Source organism: Trachurus japonicus, chromosome 19 (assembly GCF_045865225.1).
Source record: "Trachurus japonicus isolate A0001 chromosome 19, Traja_1.0".
In the NCBI taxonomy this organism is placed as follows: Eukaryota; Metazoa; Chordata; class Actinopteri; order Carangiformes; family Carangidae; genus Trachurus; species Trachurus japonicus.
The window spans coordinates 15,911,377-15,928,878 of record NC_140925.1 but is presented as its reverse complement, the minus strand read 5'-3'; the positions used below and the strand labels follow the sequence as shown (position 1 = coordinate 15,928,878).

The 17,502-nt window shown below is 42.1% G+C and overlaps 1 protein-coding gene across 6 annotated transcripts in view; it reads left to right on the top strand.

The window, feature by feature from the left end:
* The first annotated feature begins 1,254 nt into the window (after positions 1 to 1,254).
* Positions 1,255 to 17,502, top strand: part of rbfox3a (RNA binding fox-1 homolog 3a) — a 531,011-nt gene continuing 514,763 nt past the window's right edge. For all 6 annotated transcript variants that reach the window (XM_085761389.1, XM_085761388.1, XM_085761384.1 and 3 more), the window contains exon 1: positions 1,255 to 1,493. The gene's annotated coding sequence lies outside the window, so the exon portion shown is untranslated. The remainder of the gene's footprint in view (positions 1,494 to 17,502) is intronic.

Below are 17,502 nucleotides of genomic sequence, written 5' to 3'. Positions count from 1 at the left end.
GGAGATAAGGAGGATTTTTTTTCTTTATGTGGAGAAATTGGTACATATTGGGCGTTGAATAGAAAAATCAGTTTTGTCTGGACTGAGATCATATTTTTGACATAGAAGGTGGCAGTTGGTGTACTGTGACGGATGATGACATCCTGGCTGGGAGTGATGTTGATGGTCAGGAACTTGTGTTGCTGGATGTTATGTTCAATTGTGTGATGTTCAGCTTGATCAGAAGTCTGAGATGCCTGTTAAGAAAACACTTTGGAAGTAAAATAAGGAACAAATACAGTAAGAACCTGGGTAAATCTTAATTCTTGTGTGTAAATGACTTCACTGCAGGCCAGAGAAAGTTTAAGTTGGCCAGGTTTAATTATGAGAAAGAAGAAAAAGCATTCACTCTGAGCTAAGCGAGGCTCCTCACTACATGTCGGCTACTTAACACTATAGGCTGTGATTATCTACTTACAACGTACAATTCGTTTTTACCGTTTGTTAACACCGTGGTGATATTGTCTTTTTAAATGTGAACCAAGGTTGAATAAAATAAAGAAAGGACGGAAGGATGTGAGGTGAGAAAGAATAAGGATGGACAAAGGAGAAAAGAAGTCATTGTAAAAGAAGGGGATGAGGTGTGTCAGGGATGAAGGAGAAAGGAGGAGGAGTAAAGGCAGGGAGGCTTGTTTCCTCTGAGGTTCACTACCTGTCATGGTGCGCTGAGTTAAATCTCACTAAAAGACACGCGCACGCTCGCACGCATGCGCACACACACACAAACACACACACACACATACAGCAGAAGAGGTCTTTGCCTCATCTCTCTGCCTTTTTTTTAATCTTTCTCTCTTTCTATCATAAACCCCTGCATGCTTTGTGGTGTGTTCAGCAACATTTGTGTGTGTATGAGAGAGAGAGAAGAGAGAGAGACTCTTCATCTCTTATTAACATGCATATTCAGCTCAGTGTCTGCACTGGCATTTCTGGATGCATCCATATGAATGTGCATCTACACATACAGCATGTATAGTGTGTGTGTGTGTGTGTGTGTGTGTGTGTGTGTGTGTGTGTGTGCTCACTCACTGGCTTGCATCGCTCACCAGCTCTCCCTTACTGTAGCAAGCCCACTGGATGCACACCAAACGCATCCCTCTCTCTCTCTCACACACACACACACACACACACACACACACACATAGCTTGCCTTCCTTCTCCTCTCTCTAATGCCCCCTCCTCCTCCACTATCTCTCTTTCTCACTCTCTCTCCATCTCGGTCTCTCGCTCAGAGCAGTTCGTTCGGCAGAGCGGTATAACAGAGTGGAGTGTGTGTTTGCTGTGGCGCGTGTGTGTGTCCAGAGCAGCGATCGCAGTGAAAACACAGAGAGAGAGAAAGAGAGAGAGAGAGAGAGAGAGAAAGATAGGCAGATAGAAAGGGAGAGAGAGAGAGAGAGAGAGACATCCAGAGGCAGGACTGAGCGGACTGAGAGAAAGCAACACTCCTGACCACCGTGAGTACTGTACTGCATATACATGCTTTTTCTCCACTCACTCACTACTGAGGGAGCTGCTTCCTAACTAACTGACCTGGGCTGTGTGTGTGTGTGTATGTGTGTGTGTGTGTTGTACAGTAGACAGGTGCACACGGAGCGGAAATACAGTAGAGATGTTTGAGAAGACACACAGCATCACTTTCAGATTGTTGGCTGGAGTCATGTTGCGTTTCTCACTGTGAAGCTGCAGAATGTGCCGTGGAAAAGAGAGTGTGTGTGTGTGAGACTGTGTGTGAGCGTTCATACAGTGTCAAAAGTGTTGTGATGTAAACGGGTATTGGTGTGTATAAAACTGATTTGCACATAGGAAATAGAGAAGAAAGAAGAGTTGATGGTGCATGAGTGTGTGTTGATAAAACCTTTGTTTTTATTTTTGGAACTTCAACATTTCTGGTTCATTCATCTCCTTCCACACTTCCACACTCATATTCTTCTTTAAAATGTGTATTTGAAATTGCATTCTGATTGGAACTACGTTTTCTACACTATGTGTGCTTCGGAGATGCAGGTTTCTTTGTGTGTAGATGTTTCACACAGATCTGATTGCTCACTCACACCTCTGACGGGACCATCCCACAGTTTGAGGTGGTTTTTACTTTTTGCCATCTGCTCTCGTCCTGCAGGGTTTTCCTTTCCTTTGCCTTCACTTTTTCCCTCTTACATAAAAGTGCGTTTGGAAGACGCTTGCACACGGTGTGAACTCCCACCGAAATGTCTCCCCACAGTTCAAAAAAAGATTGGTTCATTTCTATCAGGGAGTGTTGGAAGGCAGGGCAGCAGAGTGGACCAGAGGCGTATTGTAAATTGCACTGTTGATGTTCAGGACGAGCAGAGAGAAGAGGTTAGGGGACTGGCGAGGAGAGGGCTAAAAAGAGGGATTATGATAACTTCTTTAAAGGAGGGATTATGATAACTGCCGCCATCCCCTTCTTTTTTTACCCCCATTCCTCACTCACAGTAATTATTTCTGGAAAGCCACTTTCTTTCTGCAGCTTCTCTGTGGCTTTTGTCAGCTCTATTTTTCAATCGTCGAAAACGTTTAAAACGCTGCTGCAAAAATTGTGAAAATGATTTGAGCCAGACCACCACGTTCCAGCGTTTTAATTTGTTGGCTTTTCTACGTTTTTAAAATTTAATATGAGTGTTACTAGTCATTAATAAGCTGATATCAAATGATTTGCAGTAATTCAGTGTAAATGTGTCGGAGCTTTACAAGAAGCTCCTCATTCTGAGTGGTAAAATCATTTTTTCACATGAGGAAAATATTTCCAGCTTCAAAGTGTGTGTGCATTTACCACATCTGTATATCAGAATGCACAAAAGATGTGTGTGGGTATGAGTGTGTCAAGGAGTGTATTTTCTTTTCTTTCTTTCCTCCTTTCTTTTTTTTTTTTCCTGGAGGATCAAGGAATGTTAGTTGGGGGGCCGATGGGCTCTGCGGGGAAGTGTTGAGGGTAGGATAGCTGTGGCTTTTGTTGGGATTTACTCTCACAATAAGGATTTAGTGGGTGACACTTGGGCAGGGTGTCTCTACATCAAAGGGGCTTCTCAGCGTGGAGCAGCAGAAAGCAGCAACGTATCAGGAAACACTGCAGCTGCTGCTGAGAGGAGGCAGAGCTGGGGGAAAGTTGCCCTTAATGTTTCCTTTTTTATTTTTACTTTGAAAGGAAAGACACAGTCCAGCAAGTTGCGAGTGTGTGTGTGTGTGTGTGTGTGTGTGTGTGTGTGTGTGTGTATGTGCGTGTGATAAGTGTGGGACATGTCTGCTGGGTCCTTGCAAGTGTGTGTTTGAGGGTGTTTGCGTGCAGATGTGAGGTTCTTTTGTGGTTTTATTTTAAGGGTGTAAACAGTGGCGTATAGATCCTATGTATTTTACACAGAGAGATACACAGGCTTTAAGGATTTTCTGTGTGTGTGGTAATATGTGCTCATGCGTGGGTGCAGACACAACAACATAACTTATGGAGAATTTTTGAGAAGAGAAGAGGGGGAAAAAACAACACAGTTTGATGCCGAATGAAAAATGTGTCTGTGCTGAACTTCCACGGTGTAAATTGCCCACTGTTTCATCATTATCACCCAATAATTTCTACAATAACAAATCATTCTAAATGACATATTCCATTTGCATCTCCTCTTCCCCTCATAAACATCCATTTTCATTAGAGAACGTTACACTTTACCCTTCAAGTGCTTCTGTAATTTATAACCAAGCACTTTTCTGACTGTCACATTCAGACACTATTCAGAAAGTTTCCTCTCTGACAGCAGCAGCTCCTCTCATGCATACCAAACCTACGCCAGTTGGAGATGTCTTTAAAAAAAAAAAATGCTTCTACATCTTTTTGGTGGGCTTGGTGCAGTGTTTCACACACAGTATAATCCCTTTAAGCACAGTTGTTATCCTAGCCCACGATGAACTGTATCACTACTATAGCTTGTTGCACCTACAAGCTGTTTTTAGTGAACATCTTTGTTGGTTTAAAAGTGAATGTACTTCAGTCTTGTAGTGAGTGTGTGTGTGTATGTGTGTGTTTGTTGGTATTGTCTGCTGTGCTGTACTGACAGTACAGATAAGTCTTTTCTCCTGAGGCCTAATCCCTCCTCTACACAAGCACGAGAGATGGCTGGAGAAAAAGACGAGAGACGGCAAGAGGGAGAGAGAGACATTGGTGCTGGGAATGTGTGTGCGTCCGTGTGTTGTTGTTGCGGTGTGTGTGTGTGTGTGTGTGTGTATGTGTGTGTGTGTTGGTGAAGACAACGCAGCAGCAACGGAGGCTTTCAGAACCCGAACGAGAGCGGGATTTGCATGTGAACAAGGGCTTTAACGGAGCCGTGAACCGTTAATACGCATTCAGAGAGGTTTTGTAGCGAGCGGCCGGAGTTGTTCAGAAACAGGTGTTCTGCAAATCAGCAAACACTCGCTCCTCCAAAATGTTTTCCTCTGCCGCCTCATTCTCTGTATTCTTTGGCACTGTTTGCTGTTTGCCGCCGCTTTCAATAGGAGTCGGGTTCTGATTTAGGAAACATCCACACACACAAAAAAAAAGACTGGGAAGGGGATGGCAAGAAACAGACTGCAGCCATGTTGTTTTGTGGACATAAAGGAGTGGAAACATTCAGTTCTTTATATTAAAGGTGTTAAAACACAGACATCAACAGAGATGCCAGCATGTGACAAAGGACAAAATCCTGTTCCTTTTGTGAAGTGTTTCAGAAGATCTGAGAAAAATACTAATGTGCCTGAAGACATCACTTCTGTCCCGGTGTCATTACCCGAGATGTAGAAACGAGGCGGCTGCTGCTGCGTCTGGATGTATGAACCGTTCCAGCAGCTCAACATACCAGTTCAGCTCATTTCCACAACTTATGTTCCCACAGTATATTACAGAGAGGGACTGAAAGTCACTTTCTGCTGCAGCAGTTCAGGCCCAGGGTCAGAGGAGAATCTGTGTTCGCTTAATTTCCCAGCCTCACACTTTATTCCCTTTTTGTCTGAGCTTCTCTGGTCATAATTTGTCCTCAGCACACGACTCCCCGTCACCAGAGCCTCCCATGTCTGTCCAGCGCGTCCTCTCAGTGTAACAATTTATATTGTGTGCAGTGTTGAAATACTTTCTGTTTTGGAAAAAGTCTGCAAAATTTCAGTGTTGGCTTGTGATGGCATCAGGGAGATAATTCATTCCATTGTTCATTTGCATTTTATGCCATTATGTTTCCTCACTCGAGATGAGTTGACATCAAATGAGCCTAAGACCTGTTTCCAAATACTTTATATTTGCTGCAGTCATAATTCAAAGTTTGGATGTGTTTTTGCAGTTAATGCAATAAATCCACTAACCAAGGTAAGTGAGGCATTCAAGCAAACATTGACTTTTTTTTTGCAAAATGCAAATGGTCGGGAATCGAACCAGCGACTTGCTGCTCGGGGCATTCGACCAGAATAATACTAGAGATAATTCCAGCGTTGCTTAAAGCCAGGCAAACATCAATCAACAGTAAAACGGCTGAGCTTTTAATCCTGCATCCTGCTTTTAATTCCCATCCTTTTTGTTGTGTGAATGACTTATAATTCATTTATACTGTTGTGGGACATATTTACTTTTATTTCATTACTGCAGCAATCTCTGTGCTTTGACTCTGCTACAGTGTGTGGCTCACAGTTCTGAAGAAACTCTCTCTGTTTATCTTCCTCAGAGTTGTTTATCTGACGTGTTTCTTGGTGCTGACCGACTCATGACTGCAGCACACACTGTTGAACTCTGAAAGTTGGCATCATGTCTCGGTGTTATAAGCTTGTTGACGTGTTCTTTGATCACATACCTCCTGGTTTGAATCTAAAGTTTGACAGTTTTAGATGAGTTAAAACCGTTTCTGTTTAAACAACATTTAACATCAAGCGGAAATAAGAGTTTAGTAGAAACTTTTCATCCTCAAATTTATACCAGAGCCTCTCATTACTATACACTCTATTTCATGCACTAATTAATGTCCTGTCATGATTGTCAAACCTGGAAAGTAAATGATGTAATATAATGTCTCAATTACGTTATATGAATTTCATGAATAATAATGACAAACATTAATTTATGTATAAAGTACACTCTGGTCAGATGTTCAACAGTAACCTTAAATTTACCTAGATATATTTAGTATTTTTAATATCAACTGATTTTTATTATCTCAATAATAAAGGCAAATAAATTAATCCATCTGACATCAGTATCAGTAAGAAATTAAACACAGGGGAATAAAAATCACCCTCCCTTAAATCAAACAAAGTGGTGGGGCCTACCGTTGTGTGTAGTTGTGTTAAAAATGAAAGAAGAACAAAGAAGAGGAGCCCAGAGGAGAAACCACTGCATGTGTATGAGAGATATTATAAAAGATGCTGTGAACATTTAGACAGAGAGCCTGATGTTCACTCGACCGGCTCACCACTCAGTCTTCAGAGCTCACTGCAGCAGGATAGCAGCACAGTGCTAACACCAAGGTGAGGACACAGTGAGGTATATACTACATGCTACTGAATACTAAGACCTAAACATACATAAAAGTTCATAGTTGCACTTATTTGTGTTTAATGGAAGTCCCATAATGCACGGTTCACTGACAATGTGTTGTGAGCTGCTGCAGTAGATAATCAGCCAATACCAGAAAACCTGCAAACAATGACAGTAAACAAACTATATGTCGTATGAATAAAGGTAAAGAACCATGTTGACAGCATAACCTCAATCCACATTATTTAATTGTATCTATTTGGAAAAAAATAATATTGTATTGTTCTGCAGATCTGCAATCTGCATAATCATGTCGTCAGCTTGGAGAGGTTGTGTATGACTTTTGTAAAGTGGCAGTATTGAAGGATGGATGTAAAACATCAGTTCTGACGCTCATTAAACCCACATATACAATCTGTTTGAACTATTTGAATGCTCAAACATTCAAAGCTGTTAAACCACATGACATCCCATTCATATTTATATCCCCAATGTTTCTCTTGCTATGTTTTTCCCTTTCTTTTGAATGGGTGGATCTCCTGCTGCAGCCACTCAGGGCTCAGCATGGTGAGTGTCCCTCCAGAGAAAATTCAAACTTAAGCTTGGACTACATGTGTCCTTTTCACTAAAGTACACTGAGTGGGTTTGCACTTCAGGAAAGAACATAAATGTGAATTTGAGCCGGGGGCTATTTGCAAGCGAAATCATGAAAACTGGAAAAGAAAAACGGAGCTCAGAGTCGGGGTTCAAGTGTGGAGGACATACGGCTCATTCAACAGCCTCCTTCAACTTTTAAACAGGGAAGGCCTCGTGTGCTCAAAGCATGTGAAATTCAGCACCTGTTAAAGGTTGTGGAGCGACTTTGAACAGAAATATGATTTTTTTTTCTCTTTTCTTTTTGGTTTGGTTGACGTATGACACGTCACTGCAAACACAGTTTTACAGTCATCGTTGTTTACTTAGTGGGATTTCTCAGCCGCGGCTCAGTCGTCTGTGCTCAGAGTGAGATAAATACATGAGAAGATGAAAGGAAAATTGATTGAATGAATCGTGTGTGTCAGAAAGTGTGACGCCCCGCTAAGAGATGTTTGGCTCCAACATATTCACTACGCGGCCTCACATTTGCTCTGTTTCAATGTTTGTATGTGTATATTGTAACTGCGTACATCATCTACAGCCGTGTGTGTGTGTGTGTGTGTGTGAGAGAGAGAGAGAGAGAGAGTGAGAGAGATGAATGGCACTCTAAAGGATGCACTTGATTATGCTCAATGGAGAGCTTTCTCCCCTCAGCCTTATTTATGTCCGCACACTGCAGCCTGGACATACACCTATAAATCTGTTGCTGCAGCAGACCACACGCACACGCACACACACACACACGCTCTCTTCAACATCTCTGACAGCCTTGTTTGCTCCGATTCCTCTCGCCATCTGTTTAAAGGTATCGCTGAATTTTCCTTGACACATTCAAACGCTCATCTTTTTTCAAATCAGAAACTCTGTCCTCTGGTGGTTTCAGCCCCCCTGCAGTACCACAAACCCTCTGACTTTCTTTGGCCCACCTATTCCACGCCGCAAACTGTTGCCCTCATGGTTTCACTCATGCATATCACCCCTATACACACAGCCAACAGTTTTCTCTTTTTGTAGCTGTAGCCTGAGGCCAGCACTGCAGGGCTTTATAACTCGCACCCTCTAAATATTTCACCTTTGGATGTTGAAAGGTTCTTCTCAAACAGAGACTCCTGAGGAGAAGGGGAGGGGAGGAGGAGAGGGAGGGAGGGTTTTGAGAGATTGAAAATCAATCATTTGGACTGAAAAGAGAAGAAAAAGTTGAGCGAGTGGAAAGAGACATTTTCGATGAAAAGCAGCACGCAGCAAGCCGAGGAGACGGGGATGGAAACTTGTACAGAACGAGGCTGTCTGTAACAATGCAGGCGCAGACAGTGTACACCTTCAAAAAGAATTCAAGTCTTTAATCAGAGGATTGTGCTGTATATACAAAAAGTCCTTTGATTTGAATGAGAGTGAAAGAATATGAATGAACCAGTTTGGTTCAAATCTTTGACATTTTTAGTTTTAGAGTTTCACAGTGCAGGAGCTTGACATGAATCTAGTGTGATGTGAACCGTACAGGTGTGTCTTCAAGCTCGGAGCTGGATTTTTTTTTTTTAGCTGACTTCTGTGTTTGTCACTGGATTCAGAAAAATCTCATATGAATTTCCCTTTCTTTTAAAAAAAGTGAAAATTATATTATGAATACTGTTTTAATGTAGAAAAGTGAAAATGGAATGTATTCACTCCCCAGAGGAAATGATTGAATGCACGATGGTTGTAACATAACATGTAGGTAAAAACTGCACAGCACTTTATGTAACTGGATTTTAGGCGTAAATATACTTTTTAATGTGCACAACTCTGCAGAAGATTTATGACATGGCCGATATGAAGCATTGTTAGTCATTAAACTAACCATAAAGTTAATAAGCTGATGCATCACTTTGCTATTGCTTTAAAAGTGCTCTATAAATACAATTATCATTTATAATCTCTAGTAACCACTGATGTGGACCTTATGTCTGTGTGACGAGAACTTCTACTTTTGATATTTTGAGTGACTTTTGTTCATGATTCTGAACCTTTACTGAATTTACGCTTTGAATCCACATGTAGCACTTGTAATGAAGGGTTGTGGATACATTGTTGTGATTGGCAGTGAGATTTACCAGTCAAACATACTGTGATCCTCTATAATATAGGATACATCTTCTTGATCCAGCATTTTCAAAACTGCCATTGGAGTGAATGCTAGAGGAAGTAAAGACCATGACATTTTTTACTTGTGGAAAAAATGCAAATGAACTCTGTCTTGAACCAGATCAGGATCTGTCTTTAACTTTAATCAGGTGCCATGAGAGTTTAAAAAGAATCTTAACACTGTTTGATAATGCAGCACTCACTACAAGTGCATACTGTACTCTTATGTTAGTTTTCACATTGTGGTGGAAAGTAAACACGTCTGCTCATTTTGCTTATATTCAGTTGTACTTGACATTACATTTATAGAAGATTTCATCCGGAGGCGATTATGTTTCCTACAAACTAGTCTCTGTTGCTGTGTCCTCTTTGGAGGATGTGGTCAACAAGGGTGTGGCGTCTGAGGCTCGATCCGATACAGACTGTTTATTGGGGATTTCCTATTAATCCTTCACTGCATCCTTCAATGGCTGGGAACTGAAGGAGCCTTTGAGATGGAGCAGCCTCGTTGCACCACTGTGATGCAATTGGTTTTCAATGCCGCCTTTGAAGGATATGGCCCCCTGGATTGAGACGCAGCTAGTGTCCCCACAACATCTGTATTTGTCCACCACCATTTACTTCTAACTGTAATGTCCACTTGTGGAAATTTTACTAAAAGTAATTCAGTGCCAACATCAGTAGTAGAGAATAAAGCTTCCATTGCAGCATGAAGTAGCAATAAGTGTCTAATTGTGAAAATGGCTTCACCATGTGCAAGCAGCTGAACCAGCCTTGACCCTAGAAATAGAAAAGAGTCCACCTCCCTCTGCTCTGTCAGAGTTTTCAACTTCCTGTGTTGACACTGTTCAAACTGAACCACCCTCAGGAATTTCTTTGGGTATGTGGGCACAATCTGCTGTGGCTCAACTAAGACAGATGAAACACTGCTCCGTGTTGAAGCCTCACTCTGTGATTTAGGCAGATAAAACAGATTTTACTCCAAAAATCTTGCCTCAAGCAGCTTAAAGACCACCATGAGTGTCGGCTGTGGTTCGGGAAACAGACTAGCTGGAGGTAAAAAAGTGTCACTGGCTGCTGGTGTAACTCCCTGCCAACCCAGCCAACACACACTGCACTGCCGCAAACACGGAGAGAAGTCAGAGCCGCACACTAATGTGCAACAGCAGTGTTTAACTGTTGGCATATTGTGAATGTGCTGCCTGACACCACGCAGCATAGAAAGAGAAATGAAAGGAGAAAAGAGGTGTGTAACTGCTTTTATTCTGCTCTCTGAGCTGTTGAAGACTCTACAGCACCGAGGTCTGGAATACTGAGCAGCTGTTGCATTGAACACAATGTTTGAACCAATTTATTAGTCATTGTTATTCACAGAAGACATGATTGGTGTTATAGTAGCGAGTGCAGTGGTTATCAGCCTTCAGCTCAAACACTGTTGTGGCATTCCCAGCTTCATTTGATCATTTTGTTTGTTATTTAGCACATTAAATTTTGATCACTGTATTTCTCTCCCCACCTGCATCATACAGCCACATGCTGTGAGCCAACATGGAGCGCAGTCACTCCAACCACAGGCACAGTAATAAAGTCACTTCTGCATTGTGAGGCCCATGAAACCAGATTATTATCTGGTAAATAAATTAGTTTCTCTGTGCACCATGAAAGATCCAGACATATTCAAACTATATTATTTTAAAAGAGCATCTACTATATACTGAACAAAAACTTTAGTGCAAAATATTTTTTGAAACAAAATGTTATTCAAAAACGGAAAGGGGTTTTCACTTTTTTTTTGAACCATAAAAGTATTTAAATCCACATTGGTGAACATTTCTTCCCCTTTCTCCCTCCATCTGACAGGTGAGGCACTTCAAGGTGATGATTCACCATCTCAGACTTGTCAAAATAAAAGAACAGTGCAAATGTTAAATCACACAATTTTATCACATCCTCTATTTAGAGGGACTGATTGATTTGCCAAAAAAGGCATTGTTTGTCTCCAAAATTATATTTAAAGGGGGAATAAACAAAAAAAAACACCTTCATAGTACAGAATCTTCTTCCCATGTTGATTCTGCTTCAAATCCACTAACATCTATGGGCTTGTGTTGTGTGATGATAAAACCCATTTACCAGTGGTCCTCTATAACGAGCAGCCTGAGGCACACCTGTGCAGTAATGCTGCTGTGTAATCAGCACCTTGATGTGACACACCTGTCAGTGTCAGGTGGACAGTGACACACGCTCTCTAACACTGATCTAAACACATGTGGACAACATTTGGGAAAAGCTGTTTGTAGTTAAAACAAAAGTTTCTGACCTTTTACTTCATGAAAAATGGCAACAAAAAGTTTCATTTGCATTTTTCTAATGTATATATTCAAAATGAGCATGCCTGCTCTTCTGTAGGTGCATATTCACAAAATGATCAGATCGGTTTGATTTGTGTTCACTTTTGATGTTCCATAAACCACAGATGTGATTTTCTCTGAACTTGTATTTTTCTGTGCTGCTGACTTTACAATGTATAAAACTAGTTGTGAGCATAATGTGAGTTTGCACACTTCAGAGATGACAAAAGACCAGCGTGCAGACTGTATGGTTGTGGTGATGGTGGATGAAGTGTTGTACGATGGAAGTGTAGCATTGATTGATGCAGTTTTAACTTGCTGGCATTTACTCCTTTGTAATTTACAGCATCTTTTTACTTGTATACTAATTTATGTTATCAATATTAACACACTATGTAGTTCATGGTCTTAGTATTTAGTATTGAAGTGGCCTAATGCTGATGAGTACTGACGAACTAATGATCTTCTGCACAGGGCTACAGCGTGTCATCGGGATTTGTCAAGAGGACAGACCAGTGTGTGTGTGTGGATATGATAGGAGACGTTAATTAACTTAACACCACCTTAAATCAGTGGAGTCGGCCCTGCTTACCTGTTCACTGTCAGGAGACAAGCTCAGTGCTCTGTGGTTAATGGTTGCGGTAGCAGAGCAGGAGTAAACAGCCTGTTTTTCTTTTCCTTTCACTTGAATATAAATCAGCCTTATTTTGTACATCAGAGCCTCTTTCAACCAGCAGCCAATTAGAGTGCGTGATTTGCGAAACCCATTGTACTGTAAGTTGCACAGTATTTCTTTTGTTCTCAGCTTATTCCATTTCTATTTTTTTCTTCCATAAGTGGGATTGTGTTGAATGTCACATATTGTAGACGATGCACAGAGGAACTGCTGTGGTGGTTTCACGCAGAGACTCCTGACCCTGAGCAGGCAGGACGACCAGACGGGCAGGGGGGGTGGAGGTGGAGGTGGAGGTGGAGGTGGAGGAGGAGGAACTGATCCCTCTTGGATGAATGATATATGAATTCTGATCATTTGTCACGTCTTACTCTCTGTGCATCCCTTCTCGGTTCAAGCTCTCCCTCTGTTTGTTCACCCTCCGTCTCTCTATCTATCCCTTCATTCATCAAGGCTTCAGTCTCATCGCCTCTTCCCCTCACTTCTCCACCTCCTCTCTGTGTTTCTATTGTTGCACTCTTAACCCCCTTTTTCTTTTCCTCTCTCTGCCTCCGCCGTCGCATTCACCCCATTCCCCCTGTTTTTTTCCATCCGTCGTCTGTCTTCTTTCTCTCTCATTGCGCTCGCCCTCAGACCCACCCGCCCCTCCAACCCCCTCCCCCCCACTTTTTCAGGCTGATTTGCCTCACTCAATGGCGGGGTGTTTGACAGGCCTGCTGTGGAAAGATAGTGCGATTGAATGCGAATGGGAGGAGGAGGGTAAAAAGGGTGAAGTGGTATTAGCTGGTGAAAAGGGGGTTGGCACCAAGCGGGCGACGAGGAGAGGAGGAGAGGAGGAGAGGAGGAGAGGGGGTGGGTGGGATCCAGGCTGGGGAGAGAGGGAGAGAGAGAGCCAGGCATGGGGCTTAGGTCGAGCCAGGCAGACTGACACCACCACCCCAGAATTAGAGAGAGCGAGAGAGAGAGAGGGAGAGAATGAGCCGGAGCGGAGACAAGAGACAGAAAAGCTTGTATCTCCAAAATGTCAACTATTCAGAAACTTCAGTGTGACATTGTTTTCAGCTCCAGTGTGAAAGATGGTGTCACACAGAGCTGACACAGGCATGTTTAATGATGGGAGACGTATGTGGGTAACGGATATGATGTGCTGTGAGCTGGTTAAACCTCCACCCACCAACATGTTTAATATAAAAGGCTCTCGGCTGTACATTTTCATAATGTAGTCACACTTGGCTTTGTACATCATGCTATTGAGTAAAAACGCAAAAAAAAACAAAACAAGTTACTTACAAGTGAATGCATCATCCCCTTCAGCACCATGGACAGAGACCGCATGGAGCTCAGAGGACAGGAGCTCCAAAATCTGAGGTACACACTATTAAGCATTAGTTAAGCATTAATAAATACTGAATGCTTAATTTATAACGCATGAATACTCATTAGTATGTAGCTTATAAATACAGTTAGTGCTTATCAATGGTGAGTAAAGCATTTATAAACGACATACTAGTGAGTATTCATGTGTTATAAATGATGAATTCAGTATTTAATGCTTAATAGTGTGTACTTATTAAAAAGTGTTACCGTGATTTTAAATCAGGTTGTAACTCACATGAGGGAAACTAAACAGATCATCTTCTATTATCTCAAACATGCAAACAAGAATTGAGAAGAACAGTGCATTGTACATTATTATAATATTAAGATCAATGTGCAAATCGGAGAGCAATGCACCATCTCACATGATCACAACTCACGTGATTTCAGGTAGGGCAAAGAGGTGGGGCAGGTGTGTGTTGTCATGATTTTGGTGCATGTTGGTTTGTGGAAGGCATACATTTACATACACCTATCACTCAATGCAACACACACTGGGCATTAAGAAAAAAAATGTGTGTCATCTAAAAAAAAAACTGTTGTCTTACCAGGCTGCAAATATTTTTTTGCAAATTGGACGTTTTACATGTGAGTCTATGGGGATCGCCTCATTTCTGGAGCCAGACTCAAGTGGCCAAACTGCATTTAACCCCATCCCAACGAGCAGTTCAGGAAAGACTTACTGTTCTGGTACAGACCATGGTCCAGAGCCCTGATTCCTCAGGGGGGGTGAACCTCCTGTGGTCTGAGCCTGACATTAATACTCACGTGTGTTCAGATTTGAGATTGTTTATTGAACCGCTCTGTTTTCTCATTCACATTCCTGGTGGTGCTTTCAGCTTGGCTGGACATTGACTACAGTTGACAGTTTGGCTGTGAAATCAGCAATCACATCCGTGTTGTTGAACTTGTGTGCAACCGGTCAGCTCATGGTGGGGGACAGCATGATACTGCGCTTTTGTTTGCGAAGCCCCACCAGAAGGAGTCTTCCTGACAGGCAGACAGGAGCTGAGCGCTGGCTTCATGTGTGTCACCGCACAACCATGGATGTCTTCACCCTCTTTGGGCCATGTCAGTGGCATTTTTCAGTTCTCTTGTAATCCTAAATGACTGGCCCCTCCGCCTGCCAATCATGCCCCCTTGCTCCAGTCAATAGTGTGCTGCAGCGACAGGTTGGGACAAGGACATTTCCCTTCTGACATGAAGTGCTGACCTTAAATCCTCAGAGACAGAGAAAGTCACTGAACCGTTGCACTAGACCTCTAAAAATAACCAGGGGAAGGAGACTGGAGACAAAATGATTTCTATTTTCTTTCTCTCTTTCTGTCTTCACCCATCTCTCCCTCTGTCGTCCTCTATCCCCCCCCCCTGCTATCACTCCTGTGTTCTCTCTCTCCTCTCAGTCTAATAGTGTGGGATTTTATTTAGCCTCGGCCTGTCTAAGTTCATAAAAGCTGATCTGGTATCACCCCTCATCCACTGTTCTTTCTCTCTTCAGCTGCATCCTCCTCACCTCCTTACCCCATTCTCTTCCTCTTTCTTTTTTTTCCGCCCCGTCCACCGGCTCACCTCCAATCACCCTCGGTGCATCTGACAGCTGAGCGAGAGGCAGAGAGCGAGCGAGTGTGGAGGGGAGAGCGCGGGGGGTCGTCAGATTGCTGTAAAGAGCCTGAGAGTTGACAGCTATGGGAAAGGACAGCTGACCCCTCTTATATAGAAAAAGAGAGTAGAGATGGTGGTGGTGGTGGTGGAGGTGGAGGCGGGGTGAGGGGGTCGAGCGAGGAGGAGGAGGGGGTGGAGATAGAGATGGGGAGAAAGGGCAGGAGAGGAGAGAGGTGTGCCTGAGATGGAATGGAGTAATATCAGTCCTATAAAAAGTCCATTCAATTTAACCATTTCAAGCTCAGTCCCTGGTTCAATCTCCTCTGTCTGCTGCTGGTGTGTGTTTGTGTGTGTGTGTGTGTGTGTGTGTCTGCTCATGACACCACAGTGCAGGCTCATCGCTGTTTAGAGGTGAGATTTTATTGGTGAGCTTTACTCTGTGTCAGTGCTGTAATGTCCTGCGTCCTTGCTTTATTGGGTCGTATTGTTCTATTTTTAACATATGCACAATTTTTTTTTTCATGTTCATGCCATGTCCATGTAAGTACAAGTACAACCAATGACAGACATAGTACATGTAGTTACTAAACAGAGCATCAGTGAGTGATGAGTATATTTCAGTGGCTATATACAAAACAATACAGTTGTGTGGATGGATAAGGAGGAGAAATATAAGAAACTATTAATACAAACAAAACAACATAATTAGTTAATTATACCTCATTCCATAAGAATCCACTTTCAATACAAAACAGCAATAAACACCAGACTATTTAAAAGTTTTCCTCATGTCATTTCCTATGGATTCATTAAATGTAGGGTTGTGTGGTGTTATAAATGTAAATGAATATCACTAAAAACAATACAATATTACATTACATTCATTAGTGAAGGGCAGTTCTATCTGTGGATCGGGTCCTAAAATTAACATTCTGCTTAACACATGGTGTCAGGTGGGTGACATAATATATAATTAATGAGGAAAATATTAATTAGTTTCTCTAAAATGTGAGCATATTTCAAGCTTCATGGTACGTCAGGCACGAATTAGACAGCTGAACTTGTTATGATTTATTATTTATTTTGGGCAGCGGCTGAACATTATTATGAGCCTTTTAAACATTTTGTATTCCAAAAGCAGAGACATTCATAACTTTAGAAGGGAGTAAAAATGTCAGACTGTGTTCAGGCGGAATATCTGTGCCCATTTTACAAAAAAGAGACGACTTTGGTCAAATATGTCACTATATCATCATGTGTAACATCACACAGAGAACATGTGATCAAGTGTGAGTCTCTGAATCTGTAAAATAATGTGTTCAGTGGTTGTTTTGGATGGAATCACAGTCAGCATCACGACCAGCTGTCACCTCGAGGGAATTTTGGAACTTGGACTCAAGGATGGACTGATTTGACTTTAGAAGTCAAAGGTCAAAGGTCACTGTGATCTCACAAAACAAGAAGTCATACACTTATTAAAACACAATTTAACACAAATATCTAGATGGGCAAATGATGCTGACGTGACATTTTCTTTCTAAATGGTCAAATATGACTGTGACATCCTAATGTTCTGCAGATGCACTTCTGGCCACAACACTCAGCGCCGTGACTCAGGAACAGAACGGGGGGGTTGTGACCAAATTTCCTCCTGGGCTCCAGCCTTTAGTTTTTGACAACAGGAAGTTGTGCAGACGTACGTCAAACCAGCCGATGGATCTTTTACAGTACAGTTTAATTACATTTATATGTGGAGAGTGTCCAAGAAAAGTGACATCACTTATTCCCAGAATAACATATTTTTATCCTCTGGTGGTAAAGACATCAAGTGGCTGTAGAAAAGATGAGAGGATTAACAGCAGAATTAGGTGGGTTGTTCTTAGTCACTTGAGGAAATCAGGTAGGAACAGATGTTTCAACAAACCAGAGAAATGCTCTTTATTTAAAACTCCCACCCAGCAGCTACTATTGGTTTCCGGTGCTCCAGTTACAAAGGGAGAGGCAACTGAATTTCAAGAGATATGCGATCTCTGGAAACTGCTCAATCACCATCAGCATTTTAAAATTCTGCGGTCAGATGAGACAAACATCAACTAGTGTCATCTCAGATCTGCTGAGCTGCTCAGTGCAGCTGACTCCGTCTTCTGTCCGGGGTGACGAACATGACTAACCTGGACTCTGTGTATCATGACTCACCGTCATGC